This window comes from Hibiscus syriacus, unplaced genomic scaffold (genome assembly GCF_006381635.1).
Source record: "Hibiscus syriacus cultivar Baekdansim isolate YM2019G1 unplaced genomic scaffold, ASM638163v2 tig00109972_pilon, whole genome shotgun sequence".
In the NCBI taxonomy this organism is placed as follows: Eukaryota; Viridiplantae; Streptophyta; class Magnoliopsida; order Malvales; family Malvaceae; genus Hibiscus; species Hibiscus syriacus.
Window position 1 is genome coordinate 2,215,106 of NW_024062543.1, and position 14,079 is coordinate 2,229,184.

Consider the following 14,079-nt stretch of genomic DNA (forward strand, 5'->3'; position numbering starts at 1 on the left):
CGATCCGTAATTAGTTACAGAATTTCTATCACATCATATCGAGTGTATAAATTATTCAACTCCACCAAAGTGACCAACATTATCTTGTTCATGCATTTATCAATATAAACATGTTCCATAAAGCATAAAGAGGTAGTAAAGTATTACCTCGATTTCCATGCAATACTGATCGACCATAAAAATTCCATTCGAATGCCTTTGATCTTCAATTCAACTTCCAATAATTCCTCAGATACATATCAACATAAATTATATCAGAAACGGAGCTTAATTGTGATAAACGGATCGAATCGGGTGATAAATCAGTGAAAAATAGCTTACCGGGTTTGAATTTGACGAAACTGACTTCGGATTCGGATTCAGGACATCGAAAGCATAAAAATATGAAATCACTAACGACCTTTTTAATGTATTCTTAATCCGATATTAGCTCATGTAAATACCCAATTGCATTATTTTAAATATATTATTTACTACTCCATAATTATATTTTTTGAAATTATAAATAAAAGTTCATTTAACTAAGCAAATCATCGTATTTATTATTTCTTTCCCTCCTAAATACAACAAATTTCAGCATTATCCACAATAAAGGCAAGTAATTAACCAACAAAACCTATATTACAATTTCAACAGGAAGGGTCACTTTTATATTTACATATTTTCCGAATGTTGACATCACCCGTCAACCCATCGACAAATTCAAAGTCCAGCATCGAACGGCACTCCGGTTCCCGGAATCCAAGCATTCCCGGCGAGAAAGTTTCCGACGGTGAATTTCCCGGCGTCTGCGGCGCCTATAACATGATATCCACCCCAATTCACTCTTCCAGCGGTGCCTGCACCGGTGCCGGTGTTCATATGCTCGGCATAGTAAACACTGCTCAAGGCGAAATTTCCACTCCACGGTAGCCAACCCTCTGCATCGATCAGTCCATCCAAGCCACTCCTCATAAACACAGTTCTTGAATATTTCTGCCATGGCCGCCCCAAGTAGCTCTTGAATGAACCCTGAACTGGTCTCAGATCAGATGATGCCGTCACGCGAGAGTTGTGGATGATTATGCCCGTATTCTCATTCGGGTCGGTTCTCGCCTGTGCTGTGACGGTGTTCATTTGGCCGCTCATCGGTCTTCGGATGTAAATGTTGCAGTTTTGTAAAACGGCGACGGCGTCGCCGAATATGAAGTCAACGGTTCCGTAAATGTCACAGTCACGGTAGAACTGACGTTGAGTATAGACGTATAAGGTCCTGGTAACCTTTGAAGCTGCAACGGTAAAAGACTGAGAAATCGGAGCCGGACCGGAGGGCCACTGCCTGGTGTTTTTGGGGTCCGGCTGTGTTCTCGAAGGATATGTCTCGAGCTATGAAGCCGTCGCCGGATACACCTAGAGGAAGAACTCAGTGAGTCATCTAATGATATCATATGGATAAAAAGAAGAAAGTATAATTATTTTATTCATATCACGAAGTATAAGTAGTGGTTAGGGGTGGTTGGAGAAGGAGGAGACAAAAGAATCCAATTAATGAATTGTAAAAGTTGAGTTACTTTTTACTATTGAATTTAGAATGGAAAAAAAACAAGACTTACGGATATTTTGCATGAGAGTCACAGCTTTAATAATGTTTAATAAAGTTTGTTGTTTGATGGCTTACCAACAGTTGCTGTACGAAAAGTTGTGACGGTTTGAGCATTTTTGTTACCACTGATGACTGTGGCATCCATCCCATCTCCAACATTATGTTTTTAGCTGACCTTGGAATCTCCACGTTTTCATTGTACACACCAGCTTTTACGTGTATGACGGTTCTCCGTCCACCGCCAACTGCTGCCACTGCCTCCGATATGGTCTTGAAGTTGCCGGAACCGTCTTTGGCCACCACGATATCAGCGTTTAACGGTGCATTGGTTTTCTGCAGGAGCTTCCGGTCTGCACCCGAAAGCCAAGCAGGGAATTCATGGGAAAGCAGGCGTCTGTTAGTGTTATCTACTTGTTTAGTGGTAGCAGTGGGCTTATTTATGGCCAGTGAATTGCTAATCAACTTGGAGAAGTTGCCTAGCATGGATGGTAAGGCTTGCAAATGAGAGGCCAAGTTGAAGTCAATGAAGCCATTTTGGCAGGTTTGTTGATTGGCAATTGCGGCGCTTAACCAGGTTTGAGCATCTAATGGGTTGCTACTGCTCTTTGATCGGTTAAGATGGACAATGGTGTCCTGGTAAAGCTCCGAGCAGTCATTCCAAGCTAATTTGGCTCGCTCGTCAAACGAACTCAAGTCCATGGTCGAGACGAGCCGATGAGCTTGAACCGCTTGGTCTAGGGTGACCTGGAAAGCGAGGTCACGGAATGATAACCGGGTTTCATCGAGGGCAAGAGTCGATGCAACATTAACAGCATGTCCCATGAAATGGTTGCAGACATCAGGGTAGGGTGTTTGGGTACATGATGATATTGTAGCACCATGCACAAAGTTCCCTAGCGGGAAACAAGCAGAGAAAAATGCAAGGGCAACAAGCTTCTCCATGAAGACTATTATACTTTGTAAAGTTTTTAAAAGTTTGAACTGATGAGAAGAGAGGGAGGGAAGAGGGGTTTATATAGGGCTAGAAACGGGGGCATCATTTGGTGGGACAAAACAAGTATATGGAACTGTGAATGGGGTTTCAGTGTTAACTCAAAACATCAAACACAGAATTGGTTATAGGGTCCATGCGTATGATGTTTACGTTAAAATAGAATCTTTTGCACCAAATATTATTTATATGTGCATGTGGTTTGGAAGTGGTTGTTGGGGGTCTTTTGCACTTTTTACAAGTCCTCTCGATGCCACGTGGATACTTTTGGACATTGTTCCGTGTGTATATGCACAAATGTTAGCAAGGTCTTGTCCATGTTGGATTTTATTTTATCTATTTTGTTTTCAATTTTTCCAACCTAAAATGTAATAGATATGGATTATCAAAGGGTTGATAAGGCTATATTTGACATGGCCAGCAATACAATCCACAAATTTAAAGCTTGTTTGTAGGACCCTACCTACAATTAGACCACCTCTAATATGTTGTCCATCAAAATTATAAGTATAATAACAATTATTATAATTAAATCTTGTAAAGTATTTAGAAGACATTTTCATAGTAAGAATCTTTTAATAAATAAAAGCTGATGATTTAAAATAAAATAAATTTTAGAGATAATGCACATATTGTTTACATAAGGTGAAAATAAAATATTAGTGCCCAAGTACCCAAGACCAAAGCCTTATTAGGAAAATAGATCATTATTAATTAACTGAATAATAGTATTTTAACTCCCTAAGTTGTATTTTATTATCATTTTAATAAGTGAAACTTTTTTTTATTTAATTCCATGGTTTTCTCAAACATGAAGCACGTTTTAAATCATTGATCTTTTTTACATTTTGACATAAGTTTAAAAGGTTAAAGAATCAACCGAAGCAAAAAATTTCTAAGCACTAAGTGATAATAAGATACAATCTCATGGTTAAAATATAATTTATCTTTTATTTAAATATATTTTTAATCAAATAATTGATCATTTTGTGACATCCTAACCACTCTCTTTTATGATATATAGTTAGATTCTGAAAAACAATATGTATTAAAGGAAAATATAGATGTCGTTGATTATTTGAAGTATGAATCTTACCTTACATAATTATATGTAATATTTTGTATATTTGTTCCAATTCAAATCTTATCCAATGTGGTATTTAAAAAAAGAAGTCATTTTATCAATTAGACGATAATTATTGTTGGTAAAGTAGTTGAGATTTAGAAATTTAAGCTTGTAAGGCAAAGTTCAAATCCTACTATAGTCACTCTGGGTGGACAATATGTAAATTTCTATGTAAATCCCGATTGAGTCTTACGTATCCCTGGCCCAGGACTGCGGAGTCACCCGTGACCTAAACTTTTTTTTACCAAAAAAAAATAGAATTAGACTCTTTCTTTTATAACCTAAGTTAAGCTTAATTGGCGGCGAAACCATTTTAATATTAGATGTTGATTGATGATGATATTATTTTAATTTGTTCTTTTTCATATTATGTCATTTGTTTTTCTTTTTTTTCTTTCTTGAGTTTTTTTTTAATTTAAATAAGAATCTTTATCCTTGTGATATTCTTTTCTATGCTCTTGTGACCCGCTTTTACTCTGCTCTTTTAGCACGTTCTTTATGGTTTCTTATGACTTTTGATACGTTTTATGCAAACCTCTGCGGTTGTGTTCAAGCTCGCACAAAGACCCTCACGACATTTGTTTTCTGATTGGTTTGTCTGTAGTCACGTATTGCCAGATCCCCTCTTTGGTAAAAGATTATTTGCCGATATAATCAGAATTATATAGCAAATCAGTCTGGCAAATAATTTGGTTCGCTCACCACTCTTTTATCATTTCGTAAAATGTCTCGTTCGACAAAGACAAAAAATTTATGAAGATTATTGAGTTCTTTTGATGTCGGACGTCATTCTCAATGGAATTTTCATTTTTTTCATATCTTTTTTTTAATATTTTATGTATGAGATTTTTTATGATTATTGCCCTCAATTATTTTTCGGGTACGTTATAAATTTTGATTCATTTTAATATTTTTATTAATAAAATTTATTTTTCATGGTTAAAAAAAGTCTTATCCAATGTGAAATACATTTATAATTACTTTCCTCAATTTTTTCACTAACCTTAACTTCCAAAAAAGCTTTAAACCTTTGGTGGTCCTTTTTTATAGTCTCTAATTGACAAGTTAATAAACATTAGCCAATGCATCCGTCACTACAATTTCCAAAGCGTGCTTTGAAGAATATTAAGCCGCATTTCTTTTGGCTGTGATGCATTGCCGCAGTCTTCCTCGTTTTTATTATGAAAACACCCTTTGGTGCTTATTTTCTCCGACGTTTTAACAGAAATTAACACTCTTGACTCTTTCCCTTTTTTCATGATGTTGAATTATTTCTATTTAGAGAAAATTATTAGTGAAAAAAAACCCAAAAAAAAAACTAAAAAGAATTTATTTAGAGATAATGCACATAATGTTTACATAAGGTGAAAATCGAACATTAGTGCCCAAGTACCCAAGACCAAAGCCTCATTAGGAAATAGATCATTATAATTAACTGAATAATAGTATTTTAACTCCCTAAGTTGTATTTTTTATCATTTTAATATGTGAAACTTTTTTATTTAATTCCATGGTTTTTTTTTTCAAACATGAAGCACGTTTTAAATCATTGATCTTTTTGACATAAGTTTAAAAGGTTAAAGAATCAAACCGAAGCAAAAAATTTGTAAGTACTAAAGTGATAATAAGATACAATCTCATGGTTAAAATATAATTTATCTTTTTTTAAATCTATTTTTAATCAAATAATTGATCCTTTTGTGACATCCTAACCACTCTCTTTTATTTAATTTTTTTTACCAAAAAAATAGAATTAGACTCTTTTCTTCTCTAGCCTAAGTTAAGTTTAGTTGGCGGCGACACCAATTTTAATATTAGATGTTGATCGTTGATGATGTTATTTAATTTGTTCATTTTCTTATTATGTCATTTGTTTTTTTTTTCTTTCTTGACTTTTTTTAATTTAAATAAGAATCTTTATCTTTGTGATATTCTTTTCTATGCTATTGTGGCACGCTTTTACTCCGCTCCTTCGGCACGTTCTTTATAGTTTCTTATGACTTTTGATACGTTTTATGCAAACCTTTGCTGTTGTGTTCATGCTCGCACAAAGATCCTCACGACATTTGTTTTCTGATTGGTTTGTCGGTGGTCACGTATTGTCAAATCCCCTCTTTGGTAAAAGATTGTTTGTCGATATAATCAGAATTGTATAACAAATCAGTCTGCCAAATAATTTGGTTCGCTCATCACTCTTTTATCATTTCGTAAAACTTCTCGTTCAACAAAGACAAAAAAATTTATGAATATTATTGAGTTCTTTTGATGTTAGACGTCATTCTCAATAGAATTTTCATTTTTTTCATATCTTTTTTTTAATATTTTTATGTATGAGATTTTTTATGATTATTGTCCTCAATTATTTTTTCGGGTACGTTATAAATTTTAATTCATTTTAATATTTTTATTAATAAAATTTAATTTTCATGGTTAAAAAAAGTCTTATCCAATGTGAATTACATTTATAACATTACTTTCCTCAATTTTTTTACTAAACCTTAACTTCCCAAAAAGCTTTAAACCTTTGGTGGTCCTTTTTATAGTCTCTAATTGACATGTTAATAAACATTAGCCAATGCATTTTTGCTTGACAATAACTTCCATCTTCGAAGATGTACAAATGCATGGCTTTTGCAGTGATCAATTATGTTATGCAATTAATAATGTAATTAGTCGCACACATTAATTTGGTTTCGAGCGACACCATTAGTTAAGTCAATTTCCAAAGCGTTGCTTTGAAGAATATTAAGCCGCCATCTCTCTTGGCTGTGATGCATTGCCGCAGTCTTCCTCGTTTTTATTATGAAAACACCCTTTGGTGCTTATTTTCTCCCGACGTTTTAACAGAAATTAACACTCTTGACTCTTTCCCTTTTTTCATGATGTTGAATTATTTATTTTTTTCTTCTAATTTTTGTTGTTAATCATGTGGCTAGAATCGATCGTACAGCTAAAATGAGATTTACGTGAAAATTATTAGTGAAAAACCCAAAAAAAAACTAAAAATAATTTATTAATGTAGAAATAGAAAGAATAGAAGAGAAATGTGATTAAGTGTGAATATTGAATTAACTTGTAACCTTAATCATAATATTTATTTATAAAGATAGTTATTTGATTATAAAGTATAAGTTTCGAAGTATAGTTCTATAAGGATTTAATATGTGTGACAATGACCAACATAAAATTAAGATCATACAATCTTTAATGGAATTCCTTTTTAACAAGTGAGCTATAACACGAACTATTTGAACTAAATTAAACATAATTCAAGTCATGAAAACTCTAATTATTATCATTCTAGCATGAACCGAGCGACCTCATTAGTAAAAAAATTATTGTTATTCCTTGAGGTCTTGAGTTTGAACATCAAAAATACCAATAACGTATCAAATGGTAAACAATAATATTAAATGATTAAGTGAAAAGGACCACAAAAGCTTAGGCAGCCAAGTGTTTTGTTGAGTGCGCAATCCCGTTTAATCAAGCTCTAAAACTAATTGATTAAGACAAACTGGCTTAATTATTATCATTCTTGATGACGAGACTAAGCATCTTCCAAACGTGAACTTCTCAACAACCACCACCAAAGAACCCGTTTTGCTTTTTCAAAAAAGTGCAAATTAGAAAAGTGTAAAAAAGCTCAAGATTATCGACCAATGAGAAATATTAAGAATTTAACCCTCCAAGAAAAAAAATTAAAATATTAATCAGTGAGAGTTACGTTTATCAAGACGTTTGATTTGACGTATCATTATGTCTACTGCATGCACGACTGAAGAGACTTGGACATATATGGATTAATTTAAGATGTTTTTTCATTGTTTATAAACTTCTATTTACATCAATTATTTATGAATCAGTCGTGATGAATCTACAATTCATAGTGTTCATTAGATAATTTCTAACCACTTAAAATCATACAAACAAGATTATTTATTAAAATAAATCAATTTTTTAATTTTACGTATATCAAAATATGGATTTCAACATCATATCAACAGTATTCCTTACTAGAAGCATAAGTAAAACAAATATATATATATGAGTACAAAATAACCTTAACAAATTTATTTTGAACTATGTTAGAGAACAATATTCAAGGGTTATGAAAAACTTATTCATAAAATCTAAAAAATCCAATCAAACTGACATAAACCCTAACAACATTAGAAAAATTATTTGAAAACCCATTTGAAAATAAGAAAAGCCACAATGATTCAATTAACAAAATAAACTCACATTCGAAATAATTTGAGGACAGTGGGAATAATCTATTGAAAAAAAACACACCTTCTTAAGATTGGAAGTTGTTGCTATAAGGATTTTGGAAAAAAAATTGAGGATCATGGTAATGAAACCCTAAACCCCAATTTATTTTGGGAATAATTGAGAATAGGAAGTTTTTTTTTGAAATAGGGTACTTTGTATTAAGAATAACAAAGTATACCACCTCAAGGACCTCATTAAAAAACCTCTCTAACCCTAATTGGAGGAAAAAGAGTGTGCCTTGGGTGGTGAGGAACACATTCCACAAACAAATTCTAACAACATTCAGGCCAAACTCACGGCCTACCACAATCCCCAATCCAACATTAAAACAACCCTCACAGGCAACCAACAATATGAAAAGAGGACACACTGGAAAACAACCGCATACAACAAAACCAGAGGAAAGTGAGATTATGAAAAGGGGGAAAGTGAGATTATAAACACGTGTTTTATTTTTTTTTCATTAAATTTAAATATAATATCTATTAAATAAGGTTTGTTTCATTATTTAACAATGTAATAAGCTTGGTCTAGTGGCAAAAGTTGTACCATTCCTTAGCACTTGCCCAGGTTCGTTTCCCCTTTCAAGTAATTCTCCTTTTGAGAGTTCCTTTAAACAAACATCAATCGGAGAGTGGCATGTGTTACTCTATGATTGGTCATAAATAATTAAATATAAATAATTATTTATTTTGTTTTTAAAAATTCTGACGTCGTAGTGTCACGTCATCATAAACTCTAACATGGACATGCCATGTCAGCATCCACGTCCATGTGTACATGCTTGGTCAGCATCAGGCGTTGACAGTTAGTTGACTGGCGGTTTCCATCTATCGAGAGTGATTTTTTGACTCAAAATTAAACGTTAAGTGGACGAATGTGTCAAAAAAACGATAAGAGTATATTTGATAATATTATCAAATGTTAGAGTTATTTTGTTTTTTTGTGCAAAAAATTGAACGTTAGGTTTAGTCATTTTCATATATTTTGTAAGCTTTACATATAGGTGTAAATTAGAAGTAGAATAATATATTTTAAAGATCATATTCTTTTTATATGATAAGAGAGAGAATATTTTGTTACCAAGTTTTGAACACTTTCACTTAAGTGCACTATTTTTAATATTATTCCAACATTCTTGAAACCAACGAGCTCTCTCTATTGAAACTTGGAAACAACAATTGCTTAATCTTTCTAGTGTGATTTGATTTACTGCACTTTTTGCTTAATCTTATAATTATTAGTAATAATACAATTTAATTTCATAATTTTGGTGGACAATGTATTAGTAATGGTCTAACTGTAGGAGGGGTCCTTCAAACAAGCTTTAAATGTGTGGATTATATTGCTGCTCATGTCTAATACTCTCTTATCAACCCTCCAATAATCCATATCTATTGTACGTTTCTAATCGGAAAAAAAATGAAAGCATAATAAATAAATAAATAAAATCCAACTCGAACCAGTCTTGCTAACATTTGTGCATGTAGACACGTGGCATCTAGATGACTTGTAAAAAATGCAAAAGACCCCAACAACCACTTTCAAACCACATGCACATATAGAACGATGATACTTAGGTGGGGGTGTCAAACATGGATGGATCGAGGAGTTAACGGGCACGCATTCTTTTAAAAAATTTAAATTTTTATATAATTAAAGTTTTTATATTTTTTTATAAATAATTTATGTTTACATTCTGATAATTTGTAAATTTATCCTTAACATAAAATATGTATCGATCCCAACGTCAAAGCATATGTTAATCCATGGACCACTAAGCAATTCCCAAATATTCTGTTTTAACGTAAACATTATATGCATGGCCCCCAAAATAAATTCACTGTTTAATGTATTGAATTAAACCCTAAAACCCCATTCACGCTCCCACCAAATGATGCCCCCCATTTCTAGCCCTATATAAACCCCTCTTCCCTCCCTCTCTTCTCATCAGTTCAAACTTTTAAAAACTTTACAAAGTATAATAGTCTTCATGGAGAAGCTTGTTGCCCTTGCATTTTTCTCTGCTTGTTTCTTCACTTGTTTCCCGCCAGGGAACTTTGTGCATGGTGCTACAATATCATCATGTACCCAAACACCCTACCCTGATGTCTGCAACCATTTCATGGGACATGCTGTTAATGTTGCATCGACTCTTGCCCTCGATCAAACCCGGTTATCGTTCCGTGACCTGGCTTTCCAGGTCACCCTAGACCAAGCGGTTCAAGCTCATCGGCTCGTCTCGACCATGGACTTGAGTTCGTTCGACGAGCGAGTCAAATTAGCTTGGAATGACTGCTCGGAGCTTTACCAGGACACCATTGTGCATCTTAACCGATCAAAGAGCAGTAGCAATCCATTAGATGCTCAAACCTGGTTAAGCGCCGCAATTACCAATCAACAAACCTGCCAAAATGGCTTCATTGACTTCAACTTGGCCTCTCATTTGCAAGCCTTACCATCCATGCTAGGCAACTTCTCCAAGTTGATTAGCAATTCACTGGCCATAAATAAGCCCACTGCTACCACCCAACAAGTAGGTAACACTAACAGACGCCTGCTTTCCCATGAATTCCCTGCTTGGCTTTCGGGTGCAGACCAGAAGCTCCTGCAGAAAACCAGTGCACCGTTAAACGCTGATATCGTGGTGGCCAAAGACGGTTCCGGCAACTTCATGACCATATCGGAGGCAGTGGCACCAGTTGGCGGTGGCTGGGACTGCTTCAATCAACATCATCCAACTCGATTAACACTAACGACCTTTTTAATGTATTCTTGATCCGAAATTAATTCATGTAAATACCCAATTGCATTATTTTAAAAATATAAATAAAAAATTACTAATGAGGAGGAGATATGTTTTGTTTAAATGAATTTTATTAGAATTCAGTTTGATATTCGTTTCTAAATAATTATTAAATATATTATTTACTACTACATAATTGTACTTTTTGAAATTATAAACAAAAGTTCATTTAACTAAGCAAAGCAAATCATCGTATTCCAAGCTAATTTGGCTCGCTCGTCGAACGAACTCAAGTCCATGGTCGAGACGAGCCGATGAGCTTGAACCGCTTGATCTAGGGTGACCTGGAAAGCGAGGTCACGGAACGATAACCGGGTTTGATCGAAGGCAAGAGTCGATGCAACATTAACAGCATGTCCCATGAAATGGTTGCAGACATCAGGGTAGGGTGTTTGGGTACATGATGATATTCTAGCACCATGCACAAAGTTCCCTAGCGGGAAACAAGTGAAGAAACAAGCAGAGAAAAATGCAAGGGCAACAAGCTTCTCCATGAAGACTATTATACTTTGAAAAGTTTTTAAAAGTTTGAACTGATGAGAAGAGAGGGAGGAAAGAGGGGTTTATATAGGGCTAGAAATGGGGGCATCATTTGTGGGAGTGTGAATGGGGTTTTAGGGTTTAATTCAATACATTAAACAGTAAATTTATTTTGGGGGCCATGCATATAATGTTTACGTTAAAACAGAATCTTTGGGAATTGCTTAGTGGTTCATGGATTAACATATGTTTAGGCGTTGAGATCGACATATGATTTTATGTTGAAGGTAAATTTACAAATTATCATAATGTAAACATAAATTATTTATAAAAAAATATAAAAACTTCAATTATATAAAAATTTAAAATTTTTAGAAGAATGAAGGCCCGATAACTCCTAGATCCATCCATGTTTGACACCCCCACCTAAGTATTATCGTTGTATATGTGCATGTGGTTTGAAAGTGGTTGTTGGGGTCTTTTGCACTTTTTACAAGTCATCTAGATGCCACGTGTCTACATTTGGACATTGTTCCATGTGTAAATGCACAAATGTTAGCAAGACTGGTTCGAGTCGTATTATATTAAATATTAATTCTTATTTTATTTATTTATTTTCCAAGTATCAAATGCTAATATTAGATATGGATTATCAAAGGGTTGATAAGGCTATATTAGACATGGCCAGCAATACAATCCACAAATTTAAAGCTTGCTTAAGGACCCCACCTGCAATTAGACCGCCACTAATACCTTGTCCATACAGTATTAGAAACGTACAATAGATATGGATTATTGGAGGGTTGATAAGAGAGTATTAGACATGAGCAGCAATATAATCCACACATTTAAAGCTTGTTTGAAGGACCCCTCCTACAATTAGACCATTACTAATACATTGTCCACCAAAATTATGAAATTAAATTGTAGATTAAGCAAAAAGTGCAGTAAATGAAATCATACCAGAAAGATTAAGCAATTATTGTTTCCAAGTTTCAATAGAGAGAGCTTGTTGGTTTCAAGAATGTTGGAATAATATTAAAAATAGTGCACGTAAGTGAAAGTGTTCAAAACTTGGTAACAAAATATTCTCTCTCTTATCATATAAAAAGAATATGATCTTTAAAATATATTATTCCACTTTTAATTTATACCAATATGTAAAGCTTACAAATATATGAAAATGAGTAAACCTAACGTTTAATTTTTGGCACAATACAACAAAATAACCCAAACATTTGATAATATTGTCAAATATACCCTTATTATTTTTTTGACACATTCGTTCACTCAACGTTTAATTTTGGGTCAAAAATCACCCTCAGTTGATGGAAACCGTCAATCAACTGACATTCAATACCTGATGATGACCAAGCAAGTACACATGGACGTGGATGCTAACATGGCATGCCCATGTTAGAATTCATGATGATGTGGCACTGCCATGTCAAAAATTTTAAATATAAAATAAATAATTATTTATATTTAATTATTTATGATCAATCAGAGAGTGACACATCCGATTGATGTTTGTTTAAAGGAACTCTTAAAAGGAGAGTTGCTTGGAAGGGGAAACGAACCTAGGCAAGTGTTGAGGAATGGTACAACTTTTGCCACTAGACCAAACTTATTACTTTGTTAAATAACGAAACAAATCTTATTTAATAGATACTCTATTTGAATTTAATGAAAAAAAATAAAACACGTATTTATAATCTCATTTTCCCTTCTTCTCATAATTTCATCTTCCTAATCCCAATTATTCCCAAAATAGATTGGGGTTTAGGGTTTCATTACCACGATCCTCAATTTTTTTTCCAAAATCCTTATAGCAACAACTTCCAATCTATTAAGAAGGTGTGTTTTCTTTTTTTTTCCTATAGATTATTCCCATAGTCCTCAAATTATTTCGAATGTGAGTTTATTTTTTATGAATTGAATCATTGTGGCTTTCCTTATTTTCGAATGGGTTTTCAAATAATTTTTCTAATGTTGTTAGGGTTTGTGCCAGTTTGATTGGATTTTTTAGATTTTAAGAATTAGGTTTTCATTACCCTCAAACATTATTCTCTAGCATAGTTCAAAATGAATTCGTTAGGGCTATTTTGTAATAGATATTTTTTTTTTGTTTTTAGTTATGTTTCTAGTAAGAAACACTGTTGATAGGATGTTGAAATCCATATTTTGATGTACGTAAGATTAAAAATTGATTTATTTTAATAAATAATGTTGTTTGTATGATTTTAGACTGGTAGAAAATTATCCAATGAACACTATGAATTGTAGATTCATCACGACTGATTCATAAATAATTGATGTAAATAGAAGTTGATAAACAATGAAAAAACATCTTAAATTAATTCATATATGTCTAAGTCTCCTCAGCCATGCATCAAGTAGACACAATGATACGTCAAATCAAACGTCTTGATAAACGTAACTCTCATTGATTAATATTTTATTTTTTCTTGGTGAGTTAAATTCTTAATATTTCTCATTGGTCAATAATCTTGAGCTTTTTTACACTTTTCTAATTTGCACTTTTTTGAAAAAGGAATACGGGTTCTTTGGTGGTGGTTGTTGAGAAGTTCACGTTTGGAAGATGCTTAGTCTCGTCATCAAGACTGATAATGATTAAGCCAAATTGACTTAATTAGCTGGTTTTAGAGCTTGATTAAACGGGATTGCGCACTCAATAAAACACTTGGCTGGCTAAGCTTTTGTGGTCCTTTTCACTTAATCATTTAATATTATAGTTTATCATTTTACATTCAACGTTTATTTTCCTAGTATTCTTAGTATTCGAATTCTAGACTTCAAAA

The 14,079-nt window shown here is 33.3% G+C and overlaps 1 pseudogene; it reads right to left on the minus strand.

The window, feature by feature from the left end:
- Positions 1-667: 667 nt before the first annotated feature.
- On the minus strand, positions 668-11,297 carry LOC120211504 (annotated as a pseudogene).
- Positions 11,298-14,079: the final 2,782 nt, after the last annotated feature.